The sequence below is a fragment of the Geotrypetes seraphini genome, chromosome 2 (genome assembly GCF_902459505.1).
Source record: "Geotrypetes seraphini chromosome 2, aGeoSer1.1, whole genome shotgun sequence".
Classification (NCBI taxonomy): Eukaryota; Metazoa; Chordata; class Amphibia; order Gymnophiona; family Dermophiidae; genus Geotrypetes; species Geotrypetes seraphini.
Window position 1 is genome coordinate 447,667,986 of NC_047085.1, and position 19,798 is coordinate 447,687,783.

Sequence of the window (19,798 nt, forward strand, 5' to 3'; positions counted from 1 at the left end):
GGAATATAAAATTTCTGCTTATGCAGATGATATTTTGATTCATTTGAGAAATCCGGAGTCAACCATTCCACATTTATTGGATTTGATTGATAAATTTGGAAAATTTTCAGGTTATAAAATAAATTGGAATAAATCAGAAATTCTTCCACTAAATGTACATTGTATAAAAGGCTTATTTGATTCGTTTCAGTTTAGTTGGAAGAAAGATGGAATAAAATATTTAGGAATTTGGATAAAAAGTACATTGGAAGAAACAATGAAGGTAAATGAAAAATCCTTATTACTAAAAGTTACAGAATTGTGTGAGCAATGGAATCCTTTGCATATTTCTTGGTGGGGGAGAGTGCAAACAGTAAAGATGATGATTTTGCCTATAGTTTGTTACCAAATGAGTATGTTGCCAGTTTATTTTCAAGAGTCCTTTTAAAAAAAATTAAATAATATTTTGACAAAATTTGTTTGGCTTGGGAAAAAACCAAGAATTGCTTTAGTATCGTTGCAAAAATCAATTGTGGAGGGTGGGGTAAATTTTCCAAACTTTTATAGGTACCATCAAGCCTATATATTGCGTCAAGGTATGTATTGGATCCTCCCTGAGCTTATTGATCATCAACCAGATTGGTTATATTTGGAATGGAATTTGGTGTCCCCTATGAGACTTCCACATGTATTAAGTATCAGATTTCATAAATATGCTAAGGACAATATAATTTTATTGGATACTTGGAAAACTATTAAATTTATTGATAAATTAACAGAGGTACCAATAATGAAATCTACTTTACAGTCCTTATGGTTAAACTCCAAGATTCAAATAGGCGGTGCTGGAATCGCTTGGAAGAATTGGATGCAGGCAAATATTAGGACATTAGATGATCTTATTTCTAATGGTAATCTGCTTGAGTTTTCACAACTGCAGCATTCATTTGGTATTTCAAACACTCAACAATATAGGTGCTTGCAGTTGAAGCAGGCTATTCAGATGGGGTTCCCTGAATGGAAAAATTTGAAAACTTATTTTAGCTTGCAAATCCTTTGCTACCAAACAGATTTAATAGGACATCAGGCTGCCCAGTGGTATAAATTGATTTCTGGATTTTTAAATAAAAAACCAAAAAATAGTCTTAGAGATATTTGGAGTATCGAGTTAAAACAGCATATTTCTGTTTCTCGTTGGCTACGAATCTGGACTTGGAGATTAAGATGTACAATGTCAGCATCTATGAGACAAACATGGTTGTTTTTATTACATAGAATTTTTTGGACTCCAGTTCGGTTGAATAAAGTAGATAGTTCTAAATCTAATAGATGTTGGCATTGTCATATTGATATTGGGACTTTGGATCATCTTTTATTTTTTTGTCCATTGATACTTGGCTTTTGGAAGTCGATTTGGGGGCAAATTAATAATATTCTTCAATCCTCTATTCCTTTGACATATGAAGCAATAATTTTTGGAACGATTCTGCATGATAAACCTACTTTGGATAGAAATAATAGTCGCCTTTTCATGATCTTATCAGGAATAGGGGTTCAAATGATCACATTTAATTGGAAAAATCATGATAGGATTAATTTTAGTTTTTGGTGGGCAACTGTATGTGCAACATATAAATATGAAAAGATTATGGCAGAGCGTTTAGGGTTTGTTAAATCCTTTAAGGGGATTTGGGGTCCATTAACTAATTTTGTCACATTATAATTAAAGTGATTCCTTTTTCTTTATGTTAGATTCCTTTGCACATCCAGGGTGGGTGGGGGGGGTGTATTATTTATTTAGAGGTATAAATTTCATAATATTCTATAATATTGATGAGTATAATATAATATCATTACTGTTATAGGTTAAGAAGGGATTTAAAATTTTTATTGTAATATTTCTGATGTTAATAGTGTATTTTCATATAGTTTTTTTTTTCCCCGATTTTTCAAATGTATACATTGTCAAGTTCAAAATATCAATAAAGAAATTTAAAAAAAAAAAAAAAAAAAAAACCTGCATTTTCTGTTCATGAAATTAAAAATAAAATTATTTTTGTCTAAAAAAAAAAAAAAAAAGAAGTTAGTTTGACTGAATAGTGGGAAAGTGCTGTAGCTGAATTCATTTGAGGTCGTGGTCTACTTCAAGCCCACTGATACCTCCTCGGTTAGTATCACTTTTTCTCCTGGTACTCCTGTCCTACTGAAGTATGGCGCAGGCTGCAGTCAATGAGATGAGAAGCAGTGGTAAAACAGAACGGCATGGCCCTTTTGAGGAATGATTTTTTTTTTTACATTTTGGAGTGGGACTGGAGACTGAAAAATCTGAAAACGAGATAAGCAGATATTAGAGTGGAAGTAAGAAAGTTCTGCTGTTGATGAGGAAGGGTTCAAGTCATCTAACAGTTTAACCTCGGAACAGGTGGCAAGTTTCAAGAACTGAAAATGTACATGTTAACTTTATCTCCCATTTTGTACATTTTACCAAGAAACAGCACAGAAATTTGAACCAGAATGAGGAAAGGCTGGATATCAACTTTGCAGGTTTCAGATGTAGCCTATTTAAGATAACCTGGTAGTACTTTATAAGATGCAGTTGATGGAAAATGCTATAAAGAGTAGGAACTTGGTGATAACTGATAAAAGGATCCTTTCAGATCCTTACTGCATACCATTCTAGTATAGCATCTTATTTTTGTGTATCTGTAATGGTTCTTCCTGCCTGTATATAAGCTAGAGACTCTAGGGAGAGGGGTGGATTTGCACTGGATTTGGAGTGGCCTTGCTGAAAGAAGTACTGTGGTGGGCTCATCCTTTGGACCTAGCTAATTTTCCAGTGCAAAGCCTCCCTTGAGTTTTAAGCTAGCTTTGCATGCTGGTGTTTTTCTCTTTTACCTCTGTCTGGTTTCCTTATTGACTATGTAGGGAGACAAGTTATGGATCTTTCATTTTTGGGAATGTTACCTGCATCTCTCTTTGAAAGAAGACGTGTTCTCTCCTTTCAAGCGGGTAAAGCTCAATCTTGGTTAGGTAATTTGATTCATCAAACTAAATCATACTGTTCTTTCAGAAAACTAGTAAAGACCTATTTGTTCAAGAAATTCTTATCTGTCTAAGAACTATGCAATTATATCTATCATATGCTTATTGTATTTTTATCACTGATTGTCCGGTTTTTCTTATCTGTAAACCGCCTAAAACTCTTTTATTATTATTATTGTGCCACTGAATGGCTCCGACGGCTGGAGGCCTATTCTTGAGCTGCAGCACATACATGAGGCTCTCAAGATTCCGTGCACTCACATGGAAATAGTGTAATCTGTTATAGCAGTGATGGCCCCGGGAGAGTCCCTTGCCTCTCTGGTTTCCTGGAAGCACGCTTGCCCATTCTGATCTTTCAAGCCCACTGCAGTTAATTGCATTCTCACGTCTTGCACAATCATTGCCCGTTTTCTGGCTCTGCCCTTTGGACTAGCAATGACTCCTCAAGCCTTCACTAAGGTGATGGTGGTCGGAGCAGCTTACTTAGGTAACATGGGTCTGCAAGTATACTCTGTCTTGGTCCACTGGCTAGTCAGAGCTCCCTCATTGGCCAAGGGTCAACGCACAGCGGATCAGGTGATCCAGGTGCTAGAGGGCCTTAGTTGAATTGTGCATTACAGACAGGGCAGTCTCTCACCCAAGCAGTCTTGAAATACCTGGGTGTTCTCTATCTTCCAGGGACACAGGGGCTGATTCTGTAGTCCCAGACTTCTTCCTTTCTACAGCTCCTTTGGCTTGGGAGTATCTTCAGATCCTGGGATCTGTGGTTACCATGTTTGATGTGATTCCTAGGGAGAGAGTGCACATACTTCCTTCCCTGCTTGTCTTACTATCTCACTGGGCTCCACACTGGGGTGCATTACAGACAAGTCTTCCCTGGACTCTGGAGGCTTGGGCCAGCCATATTGGTGGCTTCTCCTACAATTGCTATGTAAGGATGTACCACTGTGGATCACCTCCGGAGTCATGGTGCTGACAGATGCCAGCCTTTGGGGCTGGGGAACCTGTGCTTAAACCTCTGATCAGGTCAGCAGACAAGCAAGCTCCTAGGGGAATGGACCCTGGATCTAAGAAAGCTGGCACACAGTAGGCTAGCTTCATAGGTCCACCGAAGTTTCTCTGTGAAGCAGCAGTCCGGCTCCATGGGACTGCATCCTTTCTCCAGCAGAAAATGCCGTAAGGGGACTCACGGCACTGAAGCCAGCAAAAATACCCAAACTTTAAGCGATCAAAATAAGAAAAAGAAGCAGGGCAGATCAGAAGACATCTGCACGGATTGCTTGCAGAAACTGAAACTGCAGAGAGCTTTAACTCTAAGCTAGGAGGAACACATGCTCAGAAAAGTGTTTGAATTTCTGCATCTCCCAGATTGTGGGAAGGGATTGACTTTCTATGGAATCCTACAGGGACTAACAGAAGATTATCAAAAGTAAAAACCTAATCTTCCATTTTCACAAGGTAGTGTTTCTGCGTATCACATACCAACAATTCATTTTCACAAGGTAATGTTGTACAGTGAGAAATATTTACATTTTACATCAACTTCATTCAGACACAATACTAAATTTCATAAGAATCGGCAGACAAAAACATTTTGGTGTGTGGTTTTTTTTGGGGGGGTTCACAGTGCACAATTCTTGGCATTATGTGACTGCAGATGAAACTTTCTAAATAAACAAGTCTTCAATTCCTTATGGAAAAGCAAATAAGGAGGAATCATAGAAACATAGAAATATGGTGGCAGATAAAGGCCAAATGCCTAACCAGTCTGCCCATCCACTATCTCTTCCTCTTCCTAAGAGATCCCACATACCTGTCCCAGGCGTTCTTGAAGTCACAGTCTATGCATCTACCATCCTTTCTGTAAAATGTATTTTCTTAGACTCATATTATGCCCTCTCATTCCAGAGCTTCCTTTTGAATGAAAGAGACTCTCCTCATGTGCACTTATGATATGTAGGTATTTAAACATCTCTATCATATCTCCCCTCTTCCATCTCTCTTCCAAAGTATATATTCTGAGCTCTTTAAGTCTGTCTCCATACATCTTATGACGAAGACCAAGGACCATTTTAGTAACCCTCCTCTAGACCAGGGGTGCCAACACTTTTTTGGCTTGCAAGCTACTTTTAAAATGACCAAGTCAAAATGATCTACCAACAATAAAATTTTAAAAAAAATATAAAGCACACTGTACGCAGAGAAAATGTTAATTATCATTTATATTCAGGGGGGTTTTCAAAGAGGTCAAAGCAGATGACTTTAAAATATGCAATGTCACCACAGTAACAACTATACAAAAATAGACAAATATGCACCCTCCCCTTTTACTAAACCACGATAGCTGTTTTTAGCACAGGGAACTGCGCTGAATGCCCCGCGCTGCTCTTGACCCTCATAGGCTCCCTGTGCTAAAAGCCGCTATCGTGGTTTAGTAAAAGCGGGCCATAGTGCAAAATATAGCTAGCAGATATAAATTCTCAAAACAGACACATTTTGATCACTAAATTTATATATATAAAATCGGAGGTATGTATGTGTGTGTGTATGTGCCGCGATCACGCAAAAACGGCTTGACCGATTTCAACGAAACTTGGTATGCAGATCCCTCACTACCTGGGATGATATATTCTGGGGGTCTCGCGGCCCACCTGCACACGTGGGCGGAGCTGCAAACATAAAATCAGATTTCACCCATTCATGTCAATGGAAAAAATGTAAAAAACTGCCATTCTCACAGTAATTCAAAAACGGCTTGACCGATTTGAACGAAACTTGGTATGCAGATCCCTCACTACCTGGGATGATATGTTCTGGGGGTCTCGCGTCCCACCTGCACACGTGGGAGGAGCTACAAACATAAAATCAGATTTCACCCATTCATGTCAATGGAAAAAATGTAAAAAGCTGCCATTCTCACTGTAATTCAAAAACGGCTTGACCGATTTGAATGAAACTTGGTATGCAGATCCCTCACTACCTGGGGTGATATGTTCTGGGGGTCTCGCGGCCCACCTGCACACGTGGGCGGAGCTACAAACAAAATCAGATTTCACCCATTCATGTCAATGGAAAAAATGTAAAAAGCTGCCATTCTCACAGTAATTCAAAAACGGCTTGACTGATTTGAACGAAACTTGGTATGCAGATCCCTCACTACCTGGGGTGATATGTTTTGGGGGTCTCGCGGCCCACCTGCACATGTGGGCGGAGCTACAAACAGAAAATCAGATTTCACCCATTCATGTCAATGGAAAAAGTGTAAAAAGCTGCCATACTCACTGTAATTCAAAAACGGCTTGACCAATTTGAACGAAACTTGGTATGCAGATCCCTCACTACCTGGGGTGATATGTTCTGGGGGTCTCGCGGCCCACCTGCACACGTGGGCGGAGCTACAAACAGAAAATTAGATTTCACCCATTCATGTCAATGGAAAAAATGTAAAAAGCTGCCATTCTCACAGTAATTCAAAAACAGCTTGACCGATTTGAACGAAACTTGGTATGCAGATCCCTCACTACCTGGGGTGATATGTTCTGGGGGTCTCTCGGCCCACAACTCTATGTTGCTTGCACAAGGGTGGGTTCACCCAAGAATTTATATATTCTTGCTCCTGGAGGTGAAACTAAAAATGTTGTTTATAATCACGTTTTGCGTTAGTTGTATTGTATTCATTTTGTCAAATATTTCACATTATAATTTGAATATTGTACTTTTTATTAAGCTGTAAAAAAATAATTTCATTCACCACTATAAAGTATCTTTTTTGAATCCATTTACAGTGTTATTGCTATAATTAAATACCCGTGCAACGCCGGGGCATCAGCTAGTTTAAAATAAAATCATTTTTCCTACCTTTGCTGTCTGATGATTTCATGAGTCTCTGGTTGCACTTCCTTCTTCTGACTGTAAATCCAATATTTATTTATTTCTGTCTTTCTTTCTGCCTCCTGCATGCTTCCTCTCCTCCAGACCTCATTACAACTTATTTTTTCTCTCTCCCTGCTCCCTTTTCTTTCTTTCTGTCTTTCTCTCTCCCTGCCCCCCTTTCTGTCTTTATTTCTCTCTCCCTGCCCCCCTTTCTTTCTGTCTTACTTTCTCTCTTTCTGCCCCCCATTCTTTCTTTCTGTCTTTCTCTCTCCCTGACCCCCCAAGACACCACCGCCAATTTCTCCCTGCTTCCACGACACCAGTTTAGAAGCGTACAAGCGCCGGGCCCACAAGCTTTCTCCCACCCCCCACCCTGACAATTCTGGATGGCCTGGAACTTCCTCTCCGACGTCAGAATTGACCGGGGTGGGTGGGGAAGGCTATGGGCCCGGCACGTATATGCGCCTGGCCTGGCGTTGGGGAAGCAGGGAGAACAGAACGCAAAGGCAACGCGAGTTGATTGCGAGATGGGCTCTGCGATTGACTCGCGTTGCCTTAGTGATCTGGTCGATCATGATTGACCTTTTGGGCACCCTTGCTCTAGACCGACTCCATCCTGTTTATATACATAGTAACTTAGTAGATGACGGCAGATAAAGACCTGAATGGTCCATCCAGTCTGCCCAACCTGATTTAATTTAATTTTTTTTGTTTCTTCTTATTATTCTTAGCTATTTCTGGGCAAGAATCCAAAGCTCTACCCGGTACTGTGCTTGGGTTCCTATTACTGAAGTCTCCGTCAAAGCTCACTCCAGCCCATCTACATCCTCCCAGCCATTGAAGCCCTCCCCAGCCCATCTTCAACCAAAAGGCCTTATACAGGCACATACCATGCAAGTCTGCCCAGTACTGGCCTTAGTTCTTCAATATTTTATCTTTTTTTTTCTTTAATATTTATCTTTATTTAACATCAAAGAAGAAAAACACCTTTGAAAAGGAAATTAACATCCAATAAGGAAATATTACATATAATAATAAATGTACAATGAAAATAGTCCTCTACTAAGGAGAGAGATTCAAGCACTGTCAAGGGTAGTTGAATATCAAGGAAAAGAAAAAAACATAATATACAGAGCAATAATCAGTTGTATTAAATATTAATCAGTCCGGACAGTGATATCAGTTGGCATCTTGGGGCTACAGAAGCAGCTTTGCCCTCCAAGAAAAATTGTAACTGATCTGGTTCATAGAAAACATATCTCTTAGTTTGATAATTAATACATTTACAAGGAAAGCGCAGCTGGAAAGTAGCTCCTAAACTCAATACAGATTGACGTAATATTAGAAACTTTTTCCGCCGAGACTGCATCCACTTAGAAACATCTGGAAAAATAGCTACTTTACTACCCCAAAATTCAACATTCTCGGCTCTAAAGAATGGATGAAGAATAAATAGCTTCTTTGTCTTGTAGAAAGACAAATTGTAGAAATTTCCGTTAGCAGAGGCGGGGTTTGAACCGGGTCCAGCCTGGGAACCTGGGGACTACAGGGGAGTGCTCTGTCTTTTGAACCAGGACAGGGGTCCCTGTAGAGCTAGTAAATTCAAAAGACTTTATCATTGCTGAGGCTCGGAGGCGATTATTTTTTTTTACAACCAGCTTTAATTTCCCTTGCGGAGGAGGGGTTTGAACCGGGTCCAGCGTGGGACCCTGGGGACTACAGGGTGAGTGCTCTGACTGTTGAGCCACGACAGGGGTCCCTGTAGAGCTAGTAAATTCAGCAGACTTTATCATTCCCGAGTCTCGGAGGTGATTATTTCTCTAGCGGAGGCGGGGTTTGAACCGGGTCCAGCCTGGGACACTGATGACTACAGGGCGAGTGCTCTGACTGTTGAGCCATGACAGGGATCCCTGTAGAGCTGGTACATTCAGCAGACTTTATCATTCCCGAGTCTCGTAGAAATTTCAAATTGTGATGATTCTAAAATTTCTGTAATATTCAGTTCTGCTGCTTGATGTTCCAAGTCCTGTTTTCCTTTAGGAATATTTAAGTAATACAATTTCTGTAATGGGGGTATAACTGTCTCCGGATACTTTAGAACAGAAGACAAAAACTGTTGAAATAGTTCCTTTGGTGATTATAGTCTGGAGACTGGAAAATTAATCAATCTTAGGTTTAAATTCTTATTTGCATTCTCCAGGTTCTCAATCTTCCTAACTAACAATGTTTTATCCTTATAATGTAAATTAGAGGAATTTTGTAGCTCAGAGACCTGCTTCTCAGCTTTGTCCATTCTTTTGTCCTGATGTTGAATTTGTAAGTCTAAATTCGTTATTTGAGTTGAGGAGGTTTGTGAAGCAGAAATAAAGTGGGAACATACCTTGTGAAGGCTTTCAATAGCCTCCCAGATTGCCTCCATATCTATCACTGGTGTATTTTTCAGCGGGTTCAGGAAGAGAGTCATTGAAGAACTTGCAACCATCGGGTCCACTTTAGAATTTTCACCTCCCTGGCCTAGCTGAATTTTAGGTCCCCCAGTCGCTGTAGAACGAAGCTGGAATTCCAGCGAAGGTAACACTGTCTCTGGGGTCAAGGGTGAGCTATTCAGCGCTGGTGGAGTAAGATTCATCTCTGCCGCTTCCTGTAGCGCTGTCGGCATCCCTGACAACATCCCGGGGCATGGGGGGAACTCACAAACCAGCTGGGTTCAGCGAAACTTCGCTGTCCAAAGTCGAGATCAGCCAAATGCCCCGTACAACTGGGACAGCATAGGTGGTTATTGCTGATTGGTGCATTAGCGGTGTCGCAGAGAGGGCAGGAAGTCCACCTCTCTGTTTTCCTCTTCTTTTCGCCATAAAGAAATAACAGGAAAAGGTAAAGAAATAACAGGAAAAGGTGAATAAATAAGTGTTATTTTGCCGGCGTTGCAGGAGCTTCCTGCTATGCGACTTGCTCTGTCGCCATCTTGAATCTTCTCCCATCAATATTTTATCATTATTTATCAATATTATATCTTTTTGAAGATGCATTTCTAGAATTGTACACAATATTCTAAATGAGATCTCACCAGAGTCCTATATAGGGGCACCAATATCTGCTTTTTCTTACTGGCCATACCTCTCCCTATGCACTGTAGCATCCTTCTAGCATTTGCTGTCACCTTTTCTACCTGTTTGGCCACCTTAAGATCATCACAAACAATCACACCCAAGTCCCACTCTTCTGTCATGCACATAAGTTCTTCATGTACCGTTATCTCTCGATCTTGATCTCTCTCGAACTATCAGATTTCTCTGCATTTGAATTCTACAGTATACTTTCTGATCCTTCCTCACCTACTGCATGCTGAAAACCTATCTTTTAGTGGCTTCAACTGGCAAATGGGGCAGGCATTATCCATCAAAATGGAGACAGAAAAGAAACCTCGTTCTGAGATCTTTGAGCTCCTTGACTTTGAAACTCCACCAAATGAATGCATCAAAATACATTTACACAGTCATGAAAGATATTTTATTTAAAAACTGGGAGACTCCCTTTTCAGTACAAGTTGTTTCTAGAAAGATAGACACTAGAGAATACAAACTTGTCCAGGATTTGAAAGACCTCTGTTTCAACACCATTCACTCATTATGGAATCTTCCCTCAAATGTTCATATAGTTAACACTCTTATGCTTCTGCTTCTCCTAGAAGAGAGGACAGAACATTGTATTCCTTTGTTAAATGCATATTCCAATCTTCAGTGCTGCTTAACAGGGTAGTGCACTACCAATTTTACGTGTCCATCTATCACAAATATCTAGTAAAACAATTGTCAGATTTAGAGAATGACATGGTGGCTGTTATCTGCGGCTAGCTGTGGGTAACCTGCCGAAACGGGGAGAGAAAAAAAGTGGAGCGGTAAATGGCCTTGTATCCGCAGTGAAGTGAGCAAACAAATTGCTTCCTTTCGATCACCGCAGTTCTTGCCCCTCCCCCTCTCTCTCCACTTCAATTCACTATCCTTCGCATGGTCTAGCAGCCCTCTCCCGCCCAATCCCCACCATCCGGGCATCTCCCTCCCTCCCTTCCCCTCACCTTCGTGGCGATTTTCATTTTTCTTGTCTCCCACAGCACGAGCGTTTCAACCAGTCGCATGCGGCTGCTTGAAACGTCTCCTCTGACGCAAACGGAAACAGGACGTTGCGTCAGAGAAGAAGTTTCAGGCAGCCACAAGCGACTTGATGAGAGGCTCAGGCAGCTGAGATAGAACCAAAAACATGAAAATCACCACAAAAGTGAGGGGAAGGGAGGGAGGGAGATGCCCGGATGGCGGCGATTGTGAATTGAAGTGGAGAGAGAGGGGGGAGGGGCGAGAGGAACAGACACTGCATGGAAATGGGGAGAGAGGGGAACACACTGCATGGAAATGGGTAGGAGAGAGAGAGGGGAACACGCTGGAAGGAAATGGAGAGAGAGGGGAGGGAGGAGCAGATGCTGCGTGTTAGTGGGTAGGAGAAAGAGGGGAGAAGACTCTTAAGGAGATGGGTGCCAGACCAATGGGGGCTGGAGGGAGAGATGGAAGGGAGAAGCACAGTAACAGAGGAGGGGGCAGTGTAGAAGTACACAGAGGGAAGGAGGGGTCCAAAGAGATGTGCATATGCTGGACTGAGGGTTGGGGAGGGGAATAAATAATAGGTCTAAAAACAGGAGAGGGAGAAAGATGGTGGACAATGGGATGGAGGGAGGGAAAGAATAGAAAGGGAGAGAAGTTGGACACAAGGGATGGTGTGGAGGGGGGATAGAGATACTGGATAGGAGGATAGTTAGGGATAGATGGTGGACCCTGGGGAGGTGGGGAAGGAGGGAGAGATGCTGGATGAAAGGGTAGTTGAGAAAAGGAGAGATGGTGGATCTGGGGATGGTGGGGTCCATCTCTGCAGCTGCAGGGATGGAGATGAAAAAAGGAAACATAAGAACATAAGAATTGCCGCTGTTGGGTCAGACCAATGGTCCATCGTGCCCAGCAGTCCGCTCACGCGGCGGCCCCCAGGTCAAAGACCAGTGCTCTAAATGAGTCCAGCCTCACCTACGTATGTTCCAGTTTAGCAGGAACTTGTCCAACTTTGTCTTGAATATCTGGAGGGTGTTTTCCCCTATAACAGACTCCGGAAGAGCGTTCCAGTTTTCTATCACTCTCTGGATGAAGAAGAACTTCCTTACGTTTGTACGGAATCTATCCCCTTTCAACTTTAGAGAGTGCCCTCTTGTTCTCCCTACCTTGGAGAGGGTGAACAATCTGTCTTTATCTGCTAAGTCTATTCCCTTCAGTATTTTGAATATTTCGATCATGTCCTCTCTCAGTCTCTTCTTTTCAAGGGAGAAGAGGCCCAGTACGGCAACTCCTCCGGCCCCTTAACCATTTTAGTCGCTCTTCTCTGGACCCTTTCAAGTAGTACCGTGTCCTTCTTCATGTATGGCGACCAGTGCTGGATGCAGTACTCCAGGTAAGGGCACACCATGGTCCGGTACAGTGACATGATAACCTTCTCCGTTCTGTTCGTGATCCCCTTCTTTATCATTCCTAGCATTCTGTTCGCCATTTTCACCGCCGCTGCGCATTGCGCGGCGGCTTCATCAACTTGTCGATCAGAACTCCCAAGTCTCTTTCCTGGGAGGTTTCTCCAAGTACCACCCTGGACATCCTGTATTCGTGCATGAGATTTTTGTTACCGACATGCATCACTTTTCACTTATCCACGTTGAACCTCATTTGCCATTTCAATGCCCATTTCTTGAGCTTGATTATGTCACGTTGCAAATCTTCACAGTCTCCCTGTGTCTTCACAACTCTGAATATCTTCGTATCACCCGCAAATTTAATCACCTCACTCGTACCAATGTCCAGATCATTTATAAAGATGTTGAAAAGCACAGGTCCAAGCACTGAGCCCTGCGGCACCCCACTAATGACGCTCTTCCAGTCTGAGTATTGTCCATTTACCCCCACTCTCTGTTTCCTATGCCCAAGTCAGTTTTTATCAGCGCCCTCTATCATCTTTCCCGGTACCGAGGTCAGACTCACCAGTCTGTAGTTTCCCAGACCTTCGGGGAAGGGAAATGGAAGGGGATGACAGAGATGGAAGATGGATGGTTAGCATGGAGAAAGAAGAAAACGACAAATGAGCAGGAGACACTAGCAAGCGAGTTATCAGAAGATAACCGGAGCCTGGGACCAACATGATTTGAATAATGACCAGACAACAAAAAGTAGAAAAAAATAATTTTATTTTCTGTTTATGATTACAAAATGTCAGATTTGCTCCTGCCGACATTGTCAATGGCTTTTCAGTCTTCTTTTTACTCCACCTGTCCTGCTCATTCTGAGTCTGGGGCTAAAAAACAATTGAAACGCATAACGAGAAAAAACAATAGCAAGAAACTATCCACATATTTTTTCTTCTTTCTACAAATTCTTTTTTTTTTTAATTTTAGGCCTGGAGTCGGATTTCCAGCAGCTTGGATTTTTCTGTGGTACTGATTCCTATTGGTACCGGTGGACATTGACATTGAATAGCATCCTTGGCATATCTAGCAGAGTCTCTTGATGCATCCTTTCATCAACATCATCGTTCTTTGATGTGGTCCTTCATTTCTGAAGTGCATCGCTTATTGAGGCAACCACGCTTAGACTTCTGTTGCACTTTCGGTACCAGCTAGCAGTATGTGGTACCAGTGCCTTTTCATACATCAAGATCTTCCTCAGCATCATAGACAGTTTCTCTCAATGCATGCCTATGATGGCGCCATCATTTCTAAATACAGACTGTCAATCCTGAAAAGTGCTGCCTCTTCAGGTATTGACGTTTCGACACTCTGCTACACATACGATACCGACTTAATGACATATGGTACCAGTGCCTCTATTCCTGGTGTTCAACATCACAGGACTATGTGATACATTGAGTTAACCTTGACAGCATCGATGGTACCAGCAGATGAGCCAATGGTACCAGTGCGCTCTTTCTGGAATCAACTGAAGAAGTTCTTCCAGAGGGATATTAGTGACATTTTTCAAGTTGCATGTGACACTGATGCTAACATCAAATCCCTTGGTACTAGCCCGCGCTGAACACAACACATACAACCCGCAAGTACCGACTCCAGTTTTTTCTTTGAAGCATCAACGAACTTTGGGATCTTATGACTAGGGTGCATCATCATGTTACCAATTCTCCTTCTCCTGGCCGTCAAAGATCAGACGTGGGCCATATACAACAAACTCGTACTAATCACAGACAAAACCAAAGCTCTATGGTTTCATAACACTGGACATACGGTTCCTCCTGCTGTAACTCTAATCTCAGGATCAATACTGAATATCAACAAAACATCCAAGGTTCTTGGAGTCATACTCAACTCCACCCTATCATACGAATCTCAAGTATCCAACCTAAGGAAGAAAACCACCTACAATATGAGAAGACTGACTTATCAAACTCTTTTTTTCAAGAGCACCACTTTGCCATACTAATGCAAATGCTTATACTGTACCAGTTGATTTATTGCAACTCCCTCTATGTGGGTCTAAACTCTACTTTCCTGAACAAACTACAGATGATTCAAACAAGGCAGTCAGACTAATATTCAAACAAAAAAAAAAATTGACACACTCATCTTACTATAAAAACTTACACTAGCTACATACCAAAACTGGTATCACCTTCATTCTACCATGCACAATGTTCCAAATTTTATACGCAAAAACAGCTGAACAGCTCATTAACTTATTTGTCAATTCCTGGTCTATGTCAACCAGAAAACTGAAATAGCTTCAACTGCTTCTCCCGTCTCCCAAAGGGGTTAAATACAAACGCATATTTACCTTGCTGTTCAAATATCTTGGCACCAAGACTTGGAAAAACCTCCCGATGGAAACATTCTACAACAGATTCTGAAAAAAATTAAAAACATTCTTCTTTGAAAGCATACACCATAGACAACTAAGTGGAAATACCTAATGTCACTAAATCCCACACTCTACTCAAGTGCTATACCAGTACAGTCATAGAACCTCCATTCTCACTTTCCTATTACTCCATTCATAATTCTGCCCTTCTCAAACTGCTATAGTGTAGCATATACATTCTGTAATTCTTTATATTGTAAGTTGCCTTGAACCTGTTGGGCAAAGCGCGACTCAGAAATACTAGATTAGATTAGATCACAGATACCAGTGTTACTGCTTCAGATGGACTAGAATCTCTGCCTGGTGTGCCCTACATTCTCTTGAACCTGTCACATGTCTACTTCCATCTGTTCTGGACTACCTTCTTCACCTCTCTAAATCAGGCCTAAAGTCTTAACTCAGTTCAAGTTCATATCAGTGCTACCAGTGTGTTTTACTCTTCATTGGATAAGAAGCCATTCCTTGGTATCCAGGTTCATAAAAGGCCTTTACCATACTAAATCACTTATCAAAACCCCTCCTGTAGCCTGAGATCTTAACGTGGTACTCTCTGATCTTATGTTATGAAGTCTTCTTTTGAACCACTCAAGACTTGCTGATTCAAACATCTTACTTGGAAAGTGTTTTTTTCTCATACCTGTAACATCTGCACGCCAGACTTGTGAACTTCAAGCACTTGTATTAGATCCATCCTATACAAGATTCTGCCATGACAGTAGTCCTCCAGATACATCCCAAGTTCCTTCCTAAAGTTGTCTCAGCGATCCATCTCGGCATTCCATCTCAACTAGTCCATTGTTTTGTTTAGATGTGCATACACACACACACTTTGAACTGCAAACATGCTCTAGCTTACTACATGGATCAGACTAAACCTCAAAGAACATCTTACCAGCTCTTTGTAGCTTTCAACTCTAAAAGACGTGAAGCTCCTGTTGAAATCCACTAGCCAAGTAGAGCTGTTTCTCTTGGTACTTTGCATATACTAAGGTTGAGCTGACACTAAAGAGCCGGGTCACAGCCTACAGTATAAGGGCTATAGCAACTTTACTAGCCTCTTTTCGCCTTCCATCTGTTGACATCTGCAAACTGGCCACTTCGCCCTCAATCCACACCTTCATTTCCCACTACTGTTTAGAGCAAAACTCAAGAAGAGACACAGTTTAGGCAAGCAGTTCTGCAAAATCTACTTCTGTGCTCCAACTTTCCCATCAATCCTTTTTGGGTTTCACCTGGATCATGTATCATATATCCTTCTTACTTTTCCAGAGTCATGATTCTAACAGCTTGGAAGTCACACCTGTAAGAATATTATACCTGTTTGTCTTTGGAGAAAGAAAAGATACTTGCCTATAACAGGTGTTCTCTGGCTCGGGGGTGATATAATAGATGTCTATAAAATGCTAAGGGGAATGGAAAAGGTAGATGTGAATCGTTTGTTTACTCTTTCCAAAAATACTAGGACTAGTGACCATGCATTGAAGCTACTAAGTACTAGATTTAAAACAAACCAAAGAAAATATTTCTTCACACAACATGCCAAAGAGTGTAGTGAAATCAGTTAGCTTAGCAGGGTTTAAAAGAGGTTTAGATAATTTCCTAAAAGAGAAGTCCATAGGCTATTATTAAGATGACTTGGGTAAATCAACTAGGATAAGCAGCATAAAATCTGTTTTACTACTTGGGATCTAGCTAGGTATTTGGGACCTGGGTTGGCCACTGTTGGAAACAGATACTGGACTTGATGGACCTTCAGTCTGTCCCAGTATGGCAATTCTTATGTTCTTATGACAGCAGGCATATATTCTCACAACCTGCCCACCTCTCCTAGTTGGCTTCTTAGCTTTCTTACTAAACTACAGGTCCAGTGAGCTGATGTCAGGCAGGAAGGCATATCATGGTGCCATGGGTTTCCTGTGGGAGTGTAGTCAAAATCTCTGGTGACTCCAGAATAAGGCTTGGAATGAACTGAGAGGGGCAATTGGTCTTAAAACCACTTCAGTCACAGTTCACCTTAGTGCCATCATTGCTTTCCACATGCCAGTCAACAAAAATTCTCTGATTGCTCATCCTTGTGTTCCCAGGATTATGAAGGAATTTTCAATATCTAACCATCTCTCAAACCGTTTCCACTGGTTTGGGATCTTACTGTTGCATGAGCAATCAACTTGTTGTTCTCACCAGACTGATGAAACCTCCATTTCAGCCAATTTCTACTCATTTTGCCTATCTCACTTTTACTGTGATATTTCTTAATCCCCATCACTCGTGCACGTCGAGTGAGTGAGCATCAAGTGTTTGTGTTGGACCCACCTTTTAAGCTTTCTACCAGGATACGGTAGTTTCTCTGCTCCCATCCTGAATTCCTACTGAATGTAGTCACAGGATTTCATTGGAATCAATCATTTGTGCATCCAGTTTCTTCCCAAGCCTCATTCTTACCCTGGAGAAATAGTTCTTCATACTTTACACTGTAAACGAGTCGTGGTTTATCACTTTCACCAGGCTAAGCCACACACAACATCTCAACTGTTCCTCTTCTTAGATCCTCACAGTTTGGGCCAGCCTGTAACCAAGAGAACTTATTCCACATGGTTGGCAGCCTTTGTTGCCTTCTACTGTGCTCAGGCTGGGCTGCAGCTCAGGGATCGTGTAACTGCATAAGGTCCCAGCTATGACAGCTTTAGTTGCTTTCTTGCATTCCACTCCCATAGATGAAATCTGTAAAACAGCTACTTGGTCCTCAGTTCACACGTTCACATCTCACTACTATCTGGAATCCTTTCCAGACGGGATGGTTACTTTGGCCAAGCACTCCCTCCATCCCATTGTAGTAAGCTAGGGAGTCCTAAATGTGTGAATATATGCTGCCTGCTTGTCCTAGGATAAAGCACAGTCTCTTACTGTAACAGGTGTTATCCAGGGACAGCAGGCAGATATTCTCACAACCCACCCATCTCCCCTAATTGGCTTCTTAGCTTGATTACGGAACTGAGGTACCGTAAGCCTAAATCGGGCAGGAAGGATACAAGCACATATGTTCTACCAAGTCTTCAAAACTGTCTTTAAAATACAAAGGACTTAGTTAATACACAATCATCCTCATTTAGCTTTAACACAAATGCATTTGTAATGTATTCTAATTTTAAATACTATGGGGCTCATAATAAAAAAATAAAAATAAAAAAAGTCTAAAAAGTGGCCTAAATGGGTACTTGGACGATCAAAAAGCCTGATCGTCCAAGAAACCATAATCAAAGCTGGTTTTAGACGTATCTAAAACCAGGTTAGGCCTTTCCCCTGCCTCTAAATGCATAGAGCAAAAAGAGGCGTTTTTAGAGGAGGGGAAAGGGCGGAGGTGGGATGACCTAGACGTAGGCATACAACAGGTATAATCAAAAGTTTATGCAGGTTGCCTAGTCGGCACTTATACGTTTTGACTTAGACCAAGTCAAAACAGGTATAAGTGCCAAAAAAGGGGCCGCTGAGCTGATCACTGCAGCTCAGCGGCCACAGCAACCTGCCTACTGCAACTATCGCTGCAGGAGAGATGGCTCATCTCTCCTGCCGCGATAGTGATCGCCCACCCCCCTCCGAACTGTGGCACTTTGGGGTGAGCATCGCGGCAGGGCATCTCCCCTGCCGGCGATCCTCACCCCGAAATGCCATGGTTTGGAGGGGGGATGGGCGATCACCATCGTGGCAGGAGAGATGAGCCATCTCTCCTGCAGTGATCAGCCCTCCCCCCGACACGATCTGGGCAGGAGGGAGCTCATCCCCTCCTGCCCCGTGACACCCCCTCCCCCCACCCCGACAACAATCCGTGCAGGAGGGTTGGGCCCATGTGCCTAAGGCCCCACCCACAGGAGGGGCCTAAGGCTACTGGGCCGATTCCGGTTGGCCCAGGTGCCTCAGGCCCCACCTGTGGGCAGGGTTTGAGGCACCTGGGCCAATCAGGCCCTAAGGCCCGCCATTCTGAGGATGGTGGGCCTGATGGACAGGCTTGGGACCTGTCCATCCGGACAACTTTTTTCAGGTACTGGGGGGGTGTCACGGGGTCGGCGGGGGAGTCTCGCCGGTGGGTGGAAGGAGGTTTTCGGCGGGCTGATCGGAGGTTCGGGGGGGCTATGTCGGGGCAGGAGGGCCTGGGATCCCTCCTGCCCAGATCTTAGTGAGGGTATGGGGGTAGGGGAGTCGCCTGGGCAGGAGGGGTTGAGCTCCCTCCTGCCTGATCGTGTAAAGAGGGGGAGTGTCGCCGGGCAGGAGGGGTTGAGCTCCCTCCTGCCCAATCGTGTAAGGGGAGGTCGCCTGGGCAGGAGGGTTGGGCTCCCTCCTGCCCGGATCGTTGTCTGGGGGGAAGGGTGTCATGGGGCAGGAGGGGTTGAGCTCCCTCCTGCCTGATCTTATCGAGGGGGGGTGTCACTGGGTAGGAGGGCTCGGGCTCCCTCCTGCCCAGATCAATGTTGGGAGGAGGGTGTTGCGGGGCAGGAGGGGTTGAGCTCCCTCCTGCCCAGATCGTTGTCGGGGGGGGGGGGGTGGATTCTGTAACCAGTGTTGTATTTGACATACACCGTTTACAGAATCCAGCTTTTAGGTGAAGGACTGGTCCCCTTCGCCTAAAAGCCCTTGTTTTGGGAGTTAGGCTTTTTTAAGGTTGATTATATGTTGTTAGTGTAGATGTAGTGGTGGTCTGGGCGTTTAAACAGCTGAACGTAGAGGCAGGCCATTATTTTTTTTTTAACTCCTTTTGGATGGTTTTTTTTGATTATGGACATTTTCCCTGCTTCTACTTTCAACGTTTAGGACCTTAGGCCAAAAGGGGACTTAGACGGGTTTTGTTTTGTTTTTTTATTATGCCCCTCCACATGTATTTGAGACTTAAACAGAAGGATTTTTCTTAATCTTGGTTAGCCAGAAAAATAATGGTGGTAATTAGTATGATGGAATTGCATATAGCA

At 42.8% G+C, this 19,798-nt stretch overlaps 1 protein-coding gene across 4 annotated transcripts in view; it reads left to right on the forward strand.

Moving 5' to 3' along the window:
• ZEB1 (zinc finger E-box binding homeobox 1) overlaps nucleotides 1–19,798 on the forward strand; it is a 266,389-nt gene that overhangs the window by 176,948 nt on the left and 69,643 nt on the right. The window lies entirely within an intron of this gene.